Source organism: Eptesicus fuscus, chromosome 22, assembly GCF_027574615.1.
Source record: "Eptesicus fuscus isolate TK198812 chromosome 22, DD_ASM_mEF_20220401, whole genome shotgun sequence".
Classification (NCBI taxonomy): Eukaryota; Metazoa; Chordata; class Mammalia; order Chiroptera; family Vespertilionidae; genus Eptesicus; species Eptesicus fuscus.
This window is the reverse complement of record NC_072494.1, coordinates 36,973,190-36,985,266: the sequence shown is the minus strand read 5'-3', so window position 1 is coordinate 36,985,266 and position 12,077 is coordinate 36,973,190.

Here is a 12,077-nt window from a genome sequence, read left to right as displayed (position 1 = left end):
ACACAAAGTTAAATAAATATAATGAAACAGACTGGCAAACAAATAGCTTCAATACCATGCGTTAAGTGCTATTTAAATTGGATCTTGAAAGATGGGATAGGCCTACCTTAAAATTCTGGTAATGGGCAGTATTATTAAGTGTAGGTGAGGAAGGACCAAGAAGTCCATTTCCTGCTTTTCTTTAAACTGAGGAAAAGAAACCCTTTGTGAGGAAGATTTGTAGGTGAGTAGAGACCTAGCTTACAACTTGGCATTTTAGCTGTTCCACTACTATTTGAACTTGTGCTTTCTTGGTAATATTTTGAAATAAAGGGCTGTTCTAGCTCTTACCGGTTGGGTTTGAAATTCATTGAACCTGCTGCAGCATAGCATGCAAAGGAAACAGCGGGCAGCAGAGGGAGCTGCAGCCTTGAGGTTGCGCCAGCCTTTCTGGTGGAAAGCTTTTTAAGAGCAGAGAGCAAAGGCTGCAGCTATCTTGGCACCAAAATAGCTGGGAAGAAGGATAAAAGCAGGAACAGTGTAATCCCTAAGAAAACGTGCCGTGCCGTGCCGAAACCGGTTTGGCTCAGTGGATAGAGCGTCGGCCTGCGGACTGAGGAGTCCTGGGTTCGATTCCGGTCAAGGGCATGTGCCTTGGTTGTGGGCACATCCCTGGTGGGGGGTGTGCGGGAGGCAGCTGATCGATGTTTCTCTCTCATCGATGTTTCTAACTCTCTGTCCCTCTCCCTTCCTCTCTTTAAAAAATCAATAAATATATATATATATATATATATATATATATATATATATATATATATATTTATAAAGAAAACATGCCGGCTGCTGCTTCCATTTCCATGTGCGACCCTTCTGACCTGGCTGCCCTGTGTAAGCAAAACTGCCTGCTGTGGCTTATTCTGAATGGATCAAGATGTGCAAGGTTCTGTTTTTGACAGCAAGTGCTGATAGTGAGAAATAAGGTGCAGTCGAATTCTTATAATGGAGTTCTGTATTTAGAGATCTGCTTGCTTTTGTGTTCTACCATAACCTGTGGTGTTTGCTTTTTAAGTTGTACTTTTCCACAGTCTAGATATTTTTTTCTTCCAACGAAATTTGTATTATAGGAGGCATTGCGTTCTCCTTCATTAAGGTTGTTAAAGCATGCTGTGAGAAGCTGCTCTTGGCAGCCCTTGGTAAGTGAGCAGTTACTTTTCTGGAATGGTTGTTGGTTTCCAAGGGGGTCTTCTAACCACCCACTCACTCTTGTAACATTGTTGAAGAGGGGAGGAGAAAAGGAGACTGGGCTTGGTGTTCTTTCAGTTCAGGGGTGGGGAACCTTTTTTCTACCAAGGACCGTTATAACATTCAAGGGCCATACAAAATTATCACCTTAAAAATTAACCTGCTGTGTTTGGTCACACATTTAATTAACTCACCCCTCATGCTTTGGCAGGGCCGGACCAAATGATTTCTCGGGCCTTATATGGCCGCAGGCTGGACGTTCCCCACCCTGCTTTAATAGGTGGGGAGAACGGAGGATAAAAATGGTTTGAATTGTCTAGGATTTTGTGTTTGCAGGCACCAGTATTGCATTTGTCAGTTTCAGGATTAGAGAGGATCTCTAATTTGGATAAGGCATTACTGGCCAGGAAGTGTCATGGGCAGTACCTTGAGTAAGCCTAATAGGCAGTATCTCATGCTAACTGACACAGGAGCTTTTTTTTTAAATTAATTATTCCTTCTAGAACTAATCATAACCACCTACTTAATGGTATGCTTTTGGGAGGAGATGAGATGCTTGGTAAAACTTCTTAAGGTGGCATGAGAATTTAAGTCTGTCAGTACCTAGAGTTTAATTTTTTTGTTATTCCTCACTCAAGGATATTTTCCCATTTGTTTCCTCCCTCCCTTTTTTTTAGAGCGGGTGGAAGGGAGGGGGGAAAGAGATGTGAGAGAGAACGATTGGTTGCCTCCCGCGCATGCTCCAACCGGGCCTGGGATCGAGCCTGCAACTGAGGTATGTGCCCTTGGATAGAATCGAATAAGTCTGTGGGCCAGTGCTCTAACCACTACAAAACCGGCTAGGGCTAGAGTTTAATATTAATTTAAAATATATCCAATGGAATTTTTTTTAAGTGAATTTAAAAATATTAACTTAGGCCAAAGCCGGTTTGGCTCAGTGGATAGAGTGTCGGCCTGCAGACTCAAGGGTCCCAGGTTCGATTCCAGTCAGGGGCATGTGCCTTGGTTGTGGGCACATCCCCAGTGGGGGGTGTGCAAGAGGCAGCTGATCGATGTTTCTCTCTCATCGATGTTTCTGACTCTCTGTCCCTCTCTCTTCCTCTCTGTAGAGAATCAATAAAATATATTTTAAAAATATATTAACTTAGTTCATGTTTATGATAAAAATGCAAACATTACAGAAAGATACAAAGTAGAAAACAAGTCCTCCTTTCCCCATCAGTATTTTCCATTGATAATCACCCAAGAATTCAATGGTTATTTCTTTAAAAAAAATTTTTTAAGTTTGGTAAAATACACATGCTATTTACTATCTTAACCATATTTAATTGTACAGCTCAGCAGTGTTAAGTTTATTTACATTGTTGTACAGCTAGTCTAGAACTTTGTCATTTTACAAAACTGAAACTCTACCAATTAAACAACTCACCATTTCTCACTCCTCCAGCCCGTGGCAACCACCATTCTACTTTCTGTTTCTGAGTTTGACTATTTTTAAAATATATATATTTTATTGATTTTTTACAGAGAGGAAGAGAGAGGGATAGAGAGCTAGAAACATCGATCAGCTGCCTCGTGCACACTCCCCACTGGGGATGTGCCTGCAACCAAGGTACATGCCCTTGACCGGAATCGAACCTGGGACCCTTCAGTCCGCAGGCCGACACACTATCCACTGAGCCAAACCGGTTAGGGCTGAGTTTGACTGTTTTAGATACTTGTATACTTGCCACATTTTGTTTATACATTCAGTTGTCAATAGATACTTGGGTTGCTTCCACCTTCTGATTATTGTGAATGATACTGCTATGAACCTGGGTGTAGAGACATCTCTTGGAGACCCTGCTTTTAGTTCTTTTGAGGATATCCCCAGAAGTGTTTTTGAGGAACAGCTGCTGCAACATTTTACATTCTTACCAACCATGCACAAGGGTTCTAGTTTCTCCACATCCTCGGCAAAACTTCTGTTTCTGATAGCAGCCATCCTAATGGCTGTGAGGTGGTGATCTCATTGTGTTTTGATTTGCTTTCCCATAACAGTGATGTTGACTATCTTCATGTTTATTGGTTATTTGTATATCCTTTGGAGAAATGTCTTAAGAGTTCACTGCCCGTTTTTAAACAGATTATTTTGTTAAGAGTTTTTTTTACATATTTTTCTCCCATTTTGTGGGTTGCGTTTTCACTGTCTTTCAAGGCAGTCTTTTTTAATTTTAATGTGATTCAGTGCATCCATTTTTACTTTTGTTGCATATGCTTTTGGTGTCATAGGTATTTTTGTTTATTTGTGAAGACATACTTCTGCAGTTTGATTCTTATCAACAAAACTTAGACATATTTTCTTGTTACTCAGCTGAGATGTATTCCGTTGTATGAATCTCTTAATATAAGTATTCACCCACCCCTATTGATGGATATTTTAGGCTGTTTCCAATTTTTTGCTGTTAAAAGTTTTGTAATCACATCTCTATATCTGTTTTTCTCTCAGATTTTCTGTGAGATTAATTTTTAGAAGTGGAATTGGTAGTTCAAAGGATATACACATTTAAAAATTCTATAGATATTCTAAATAGACTTCGATAGTACAAATTGGAAAATTATTTTTCTCATACAAGCCAACCATTAGGCAGCAGTTTTTTGGTTTTCTTGTTGTTGTTTTTTTTTGTTTGTTTGTTTTTTGTTAGTACTCACCCAAGGATATTTTTCCATTCATTTTTAGAGAGTGGAAGGGATGGAGAGAGAGAAACATTGATGTGAGAAAGACATGGATTGGTTGCCTCCTGCACACCAGGGATTGAGCCTGCAACGGAGGTAGGTGCCCTTGACTGGAATAGAAAGAGTGGACTTTCAGTCTGCAGGCTGACGCTCTATCCACTGAGCCAAACAGGGTAGGGTTAGGCAGCAGTTTTAATGAAATGCACAGGCTTATTGTGAGGCAACTATGAAATAATAACTTCCAGTATCATAAGGACTCCAGAGTAGAAAAAGGGGGGGAAATGGTTTTTTGATGACTTCAACCACTGAATCAGCTCTGGAACTTCCCTACACTGACCTTGTTATGTGAGGAAAACTTCCCGGTTGAAATTTTTTTTTTTTAATTTCTTTATTGATTAAGGTGTCACATATTTGTCCTCATCCCCCCATTCCCATCCCACACCCCTCCCCACGGATGCCCCAACCCCCTGTTGAACTTAACCATTGGATAGGCTCATATGCATGCACACAAGTCCTTTGGTTGATCTCTCCCCCCTCCCCCCACCCTCCCCTATCCTCCCTCTGAGGCCCGATAGTCCGATCGATGCCTCCTTGTTTCTGGTTCTGTTCTTGTTCATCAGTCTATGTTGTTCATCATTTCCCCTAGATGAGCGAGATCATGTGTCACTAGAGATATAAGAACTGAATGTGAGACGAGCAATAATAGTTATGCTGACCGGCAAATGAATCAGTCTGTAGTGAGTTTCTTTCTGGACCAACAGTTCTTTTGAGACCCGATTTCAATGTCCACCGGTTCCTTATGTGTACATGTCAGCACTGACCCCTCAGCTCTGGATGGTGGACAAATGGTGGTAACGGAGGTCCGACTCCCTCTGGTTTGGTCTCGGCCGGACCCAGGGGCACGTGGCCTCACCCAGACCCAGGGGGCGCGTGGCCTCACCCGGGCCCGGGACCCAGCCTCACCCGGATCCAGGGGCACACGGCCTCACCCGGACCCATGATCTGGCTTCACCCGGACCCAGGGGCACAAGGCCTCACCCGGACCCAGGGGCGCGTGGCCTCTCCCGGGTCCAGGGGCGCAAGGCCTCACCCGGACCCAGGGACCCAGCCTCACCCAGGTCCAGGGGCGCGTGGCCTCACCCGGATCCAGGGGCGCGTGGCCTCTCCCAGACCCAGGGGCGCGTGGCCTCGCCCGGACCCGGGACCCAGCCTCACCCGGATCCAGGGACACATGGCCTCACCTGGACCCAGGGGCGCGTGGCCTCTCCCAGACCCAGGGGCTCGTGGCCTCACCCGGACCTAGGTGCGCGAGGCCTCACCCGGACTCGGGACCCAGCCTTACCCGGATCCAGGGGCACACGGCCTCACCCGGACCCAGGATTCAGCTTCACCCGGACCCAGGGGCGCATGGCCTCACCCGAACCCGGAATCCGGCTTCACTTGGACCCAGGGGCGCGTGGCCTCACCCAGACCCAGGGGCGTGAGGCCTCACCTAGACCCAAGGGCGTGTGACCACACCCGAGCCCAGAGGCTCGCAGCCTCGCCCGGACCCGGGTCTCAGCGGGATTTCGTCTTCTTGATCCCAATTCCTGTTGGTCAATTCCCTCTCAGCAATTCCTTCGGCCATTTTCTCAGAGCTCCAGGGCGGCTGCCGCGGAACTCGTTGGGCGGCGGGCTGGTCCGGTGTCGCTGCGTCGGCCCTTGGGTCTGCAGCGGTGGCTGGTCACCGAGCGTGCACACCTGGCCGCTTCTGGGGCGTTGAGATTCTTGAAGGACTCGGAGGTCAGCAAGCGCGGAGTCTCCCACCCCATGTCTCCCAGGGGCTCATCTGTCCGTGCTTGGCAGCGAGTGGAGCTGTCCCCTCAGCCGGAGACCGCCGGGGGAACTGCGCCGAGCACGTTCCAGGCCGCCATTGTGTCGCCTGAGCCGTAGTTCTTAAAGTGTGGACTTTGGGTCACCGGCATCAGCATCATCCCGCGTACCCCTCTCTTTTATTCTAGTTGTAGAGCATCTGCTCAGCCAGCCCTCCGGTGGTTCTGGATGGTGTCTGCTCTGCTCTCCCGTCATAGTCTCAAAATTGTTGTGGTAGGCAACTATCAGGCTTCCGCCCTATGCCTCCATCTTGGTCCTCCTTTGTACAGTTAAGTCTTGATTGTTGTTGGTGTCCCTGGGAGGAATTGTCCTCCAGGCCAATTGGCCGTGAGGACCCTCTTTGTCTATATAGGAAGAGTTGCTGTGCAGGAGACATGTTTATGGGCCGGGTCTTGATGCAGCAATGCTTTGGCGCTCACTGAGTCTGCCTTTTGAATGTGTCCCTTGTGCGCGTGGTTGAAATCTGGTGTCATCACACACCGACCACTAGATGCCCTCGTTTCTGGGTCTCCAGTGTAGTGTAGGTCAGCTACTCCCGGTTGAATTTTTGTTGTTGTAACTAAAGCATTGTAACCGAGAAAATGTCAGAACAGGGGTACCTGTCTTTAGTACCTCTTAAGCTTGGAAGGGGATTAGTTCAGTGAAGAATTGTTAAATGCCAAGATGGAGAAAGTTGGCAATTGAAGTGAAAATCTTAGGCTATATGGGGGCATACAAATGAAGTGATGTGACTGGTTTTTGTTTTTTTGGGGTTTTTTTTGTGTGTGTGTGTGTGTTGTTTTTTTCAATGAAACAGTAAACTTCTTAGTTAAAATAATTCCAGAGAAAGATGATCTTGAGTCATCATCCCATGTCCACAGAAGCTGCTGTCTCTGGAGTGTTAACAGATTAGCCTGGCCCCCCGAGGCCATCCTGAGTTAGAGATGTTTTGCTGGGCTGGAAAATTGCATTGGGGAACTGGAGAGAATAAGCTAATGAATACCTTTTCCTGGTGGACTGTTAGTAAACTAGAGAGAAGGTGGACAACCAGAGAGAAGGTGGATGGTGGGAGTAGAGTGGAGAAGGGATTGTTTTTCCCAGAAAAGTAGCCTTATTTTTTAAAATCATTTTTTATTTTTCAATTACAGTTGACATACAATATTAGTTTCAGGTGTACACCCCAGTGATTAGACATTATAAAACTTACTAAGTGATCATCCCAAAAAATCTTATACCCATCTGACACCATACCTGCTTATTAGAAGATTATTGACTATATTCCCTGTGCTGTACTTTACATCCCATGACTATACTAGAACTACTAATTTGTACTTCTAAATCCCTTCATCTTTTTCACCCATTCCCCCAATCCCTCTCCCATCTGGCAGCCATCAAAATGTTCTCTATGAGTTTTCGTTTTGCTTGTTCATTTATTTTGATTTTTAGATTCAATTATCAATGAATATATACTAGTATTTGCCATTTTATTGATCCTATTCATGATCTTTTTTCTTTTTCTTAAAAAAGACCCTTTAACATTTCTTGTAATACTGGTTTGGTGATAAACCCCTTTACCTTTCTCTTGTCTAGGAAGCTCTTTATCTGACCAATTCTAGATGATAGCTTTGCTAGGTAGAGTAATCTTGGTTGTAGGTCCTTGCTATTCACACTTGGACTATTTCTTGCCACACCCTTCTGGCCTGCAAAGTTTCTGTTGAGAAATCAGCTGAGAGTCTCATGGGAGTTCCCTTGTAGGTAATTAACTGCTTTTCTCTTGCCTGCAGGATTCTCTTTGTCTTTAACCTTTGGCATTTTAATTATGATGTGTCTTGGTGTAGGCCTCTTTGGGTTCGTTCATCTTATTTGGAACGCTCTGGGCTTCCTGGACTTGTATATTTTTTCCGCCAGGTAAAGGAAGTTTTTTTCATTATTTTTTCAAATAGGTTTTCAATTTCTTGCTCTCTCTTCTCCTTCCGGCACCCCCATGAGGTGAATGTTGGTACCCTTGAAGTTGTCCCAGACTCCTTAAACTATTCTATTTTTAGATTCTTTTTTTCTTTTTGCTGTTCTGGTTGGGTGTGTTTTGCTTCCTTATAGTCCAAATTCTTGATTTGATTCTCAGTGTCCTCTACTCTACTGTTGATTCCCTGTAACTATTCTTTATTTCAGTTAGTGTATCCTTCTTTTCTGACTGGTCCTTTTTTTATGTTGTTGATATTCTCAGTAAGTTTCTTGAGATACTTATAACCATTGTTTTGAACTCTGTATCTGCTTGTTTACTTGATTTTGTTTCATTTACTTCTTTTTCTGGAGATTTATCCTGTTCTTTCCTAGGTCTCTAACCAAGACTCAGCCCATCCTTAGACTCCATCCCAGCCCATATACAGTCTGCTATCAGTCTAATAGTCTAGTACAAGAAACTACCTGGGAGGGCCACCCAGGTACCCCCTGTACATACTAAGAGAAATGGTTGGATCCCACCATAAATGGCAGTACCCTCTAAGACCAGAGGCCCATAGGGGACTAAAACCCCTTATTCACAAGTTCTTTCAGCATAGAGTTATAGTTCTTTGTCAATTTCCTTATAACACTCCTATACTGCCTGTAAAAAAAAAAAAAAAAAAAACAAATGGAGAGTATCATATGGTTAAGACTTACAGGCTATTGTTGAAGCTGTGATTCTCATTCACCACATTGTACCCAATCTATATACTCTCTTATCCCAAGTTCCCCATGAGGCCAAATGGTTTACGGTGCTAGATTTCAAGGATGCCTTGTTTTGCATCCTACGTCACCCAGATAGCCTCTGTTTGCCTTAGAATTGGCGAGTGGGACACCCGTGTAACAGCTCAATAGACTCAAAGTGTCCTTACTCAAGGGTTCCATATAGGCCGCATATTTTTGGACAAGCACTTGGAAAAAGTCTGCAGGAACTAGAGCTACTGCATGGGATCATATGTAAATGATAGTCTAATTTTTTAGCCCCACCAAACAGAACTTTGACCATAACACTACCTTAGTCCTTAATTTCCTGGGGGGAAAGGGATACCCAGTGTCTCCCAAAAAGGTTCAGGTTTCCTCCTCAACTGCAAATATTTAGGCTACCACCTAACCCAGGGTTCTTGAACAAAAAGGCTATTCTCAATCTTGCAGTCTCCCAGACAAAGAAACAATTGAGAACCTTTTTAGGAATGGTGGGTTTCTGCCAAATCTGGATCCCCGGTTTTGGCTGATGGCTATGTCCCTCACCAGTAGCTTACTTTTCAAAACAGACTGGCAATGTAACGGCAGAGCTGCCCATGTAGCGGCAACTGCCTTGTTAGCTGAAGAAGCCATTGAGCTGACACTAGGACAACTTTAGAAATCCAAACTCCACGTCAGGTTCAAATTGTCCTTGTGGCGCAAGGACACCATTGGCCATAGGGAGGCCCTTCTCTTAGATTCCCCTAAGTGTGGCTACCTTAATTGACATCTTACATGCCTGTGTGGCAACTATTGAACAGGTATTCTCCAGTAGACCAGGCTTACAGGACCTAGCCCTTGGCAGTTCCCAGGTAGAATGGTTCACAGATGGAAGCACTTCTGTCAACCAGGGAAGGGGGCAGGCTCTGCAATCCTAAGCCCTCAGGAGACTGCAGAAGCCAAGCCGCACTCCTTGGGCATTTTTGCCCCAAAAGGCTGGACTCCTAGCTTTGACCCAAGCTCTTTAACTAGGAAAAGACAAAAGAGGCAGCATTTACACAGACTCCAAATATGCCTGCCTTGTTCTACATGCTCATGTTGCCATCTGGGAAGAGGGGACTAATAACAGCAAAACAAACAAAAAAAACCCTATTAAACATGACCTAGAGATTTTAAGGCTACTAGAGGTAATAAACGTCCCCCCAAAAGTAGCCATGCTCCACTGTAAGGGACCTCACTGAAATATCTAAAGGAAACTCCCTTACCAGCAGGGTTGCAGAGGAGGCTGCCAGGTCGGATACCTCTGTTATGGCCTTAATTCCATATACTCTTCCTCTGCACATCAAACCAAGCTATGCCCCTGATGAAAATGCCTGGGCAGGAACGCAAGGTTTCCCCATAAACAATGAAGGATTGGAGATCACACGCTGCTGCTCCCACCTAAGGAGCAATGGAAGATCATAAAATACAATTCCATCTAGGTAGAGATTCCACCTATTTTTTAATATCAAAAATATTTATTGGAAGAGACCCTATGCCCTCTGTTCAGTTAATGAGCCAGGGAGAAAAATAAACCCCTTCTCAAGCCTGTTCAGAGAATGGGTACCTTCCCAGAAGATTGGCAAATAGATTTTACCCAAGTGCCCCCTCCCAGGCTCTCCACTAAATCCTGGTATTTATAGACACTTTTACTGGATGGGTAGAGGCCTTCCCTACCAAGACTGAAAAGGCAGTGGAGATAACCAAAGCCCTCCTTGAAGATCATTCCGAGATTTGGACTGCCTCGAAGCCTCCAAAGTGACAATGGTTCTTCCTTCGTGGCCAACATTACCAAACAGCGCAAGCCCTAGACATTAACTACCATTTACATAGTTCATGGGCCTCAGTCTTCAGAGGGTAGAGAAGGCTAATCATACCTTAAAGAACATCTTAGCAAAATTATACCAGGAGACCTTGGCGACAAGGCTTTGGCTCCTGCCCATAGTCCTAAGATACAGAGGGGCTCCCAAATCAAACTTAGAAGTGAACCTTTTTCAGATGTTTTAAGGGGGGCCCTTCTTCCCTCTGACACATTTTGACCAGAGATCCAGGAAGAACTTCAATCATTGGTGTAGGACAGTGCAACAGACCAAAATTATGTCAATCGAGGCCTTCCATCCTCAAGCAGATCCTCTCCCAGGCCCAGCACATCTCCCAGGACTGGGTCCTCCTCAAGACTTCGAAGGAAGGACCAATTAACTCCAGGATGGAAAGGCCCTACCAGGTCTTGCTGGCCACTCCCACACTGGTCAGGCTATCCGGTGTACAATCCTGGATAGATAGATTTATCTAGAATAAAACCCTTTTCTCCTGAGCCTCTGCAGGAACATCAGGAGGACAGCTCACCTGTGAACCCCTGGAAGACTTAAAAGTTACTCTTTAACAACTCAAAGAAGACTTCTCGACCAATAAGTAAATGACCCACCCCCTGGCCACTGAAATTTCAGGTCTTTCTTTGCTTAGGGTTTCTTGTAGCTCTCATTCTTCTCTTCACTTGAGCACTGCCTGGCAGCCACGTAACAAATGTCTCCCTTGCTCTTAAAATGCTAATTCTAGCGCTGTATGTTTTAATTTTCCCCATTACCTATGGGGATTAGAGAACTGTCCCGTCAACCTTTCGAATGTCATCACTTTAGGAAACAATCTTTCTGTCTGCTGGATCTGCCATCCCCCACCTTAGGTCAACACTATAAGCCTTAGTATCTCCCTGTAATGACAAGCCCAGACCCTGGTCCCCTCTCCCACTCCCGAAAATAGCTTCAAAAGCCTCGCCCTCTGGAGGTTCATTATCAAAGACTCCCTTTGGCTGCGTTCACCTCACTCCACCCTATAATCACACCCAAAACAAACGGCGGCCATACAGTTTTACTTGTTCTTCCCTCAACCTTACTTGTGCCCCAACCTTACACAAATAAGCCTGCACCAAATTGAGCATTTACTGGGTGACTCACCACCCCTACTATCTTTCCCAAGACCTTGGGCACCTTACAATTCTGTCATCCTAACATTACACATTGGTCTCCTGCCTCACAAAGGTTTTTTAAAATATATTTTTATTGATTTCAGAGAGGAAGGGGAGAGAGAGAGAAACATCAATGATGAGAGAATCACTGATCGGCTGCCTGCTGCAGCCCCCTCCTGAGTATTGATTCCGAAATCCGGGCATGTGCCCTGACCAGGAATCAAACCGTGACCTCCTGGTTTATAGATCAAAGTTCAACCACTGAGCCACAACGGCCGGGCTCTCACAAAGTTTTTGATGGAAAGGAAAAGCAATCTCCCTCTGGAAGATGCACGTATTGGGAGGGATTTAAATCCCAGGCTTGGAGGCTAATTTATCACCCTCCTCAAGCTTGCATGGCCCCAAAGGGGCCCGGAGATGCCAAATTAACAGGAGGGCCACTTTCGCTGTGAAGTGGTACCCCTATGTGGAGTCCCAACTACTAACTGGCTAACCCACACATCACCTCGGAGAGCTTGGCACCCCCAGGATGTCTTTCTTTGTGGACACTTTGAACACCAAATCCATGACAGACGGTCCCCTGGAACTTCTACCTCTCCACTCCAGG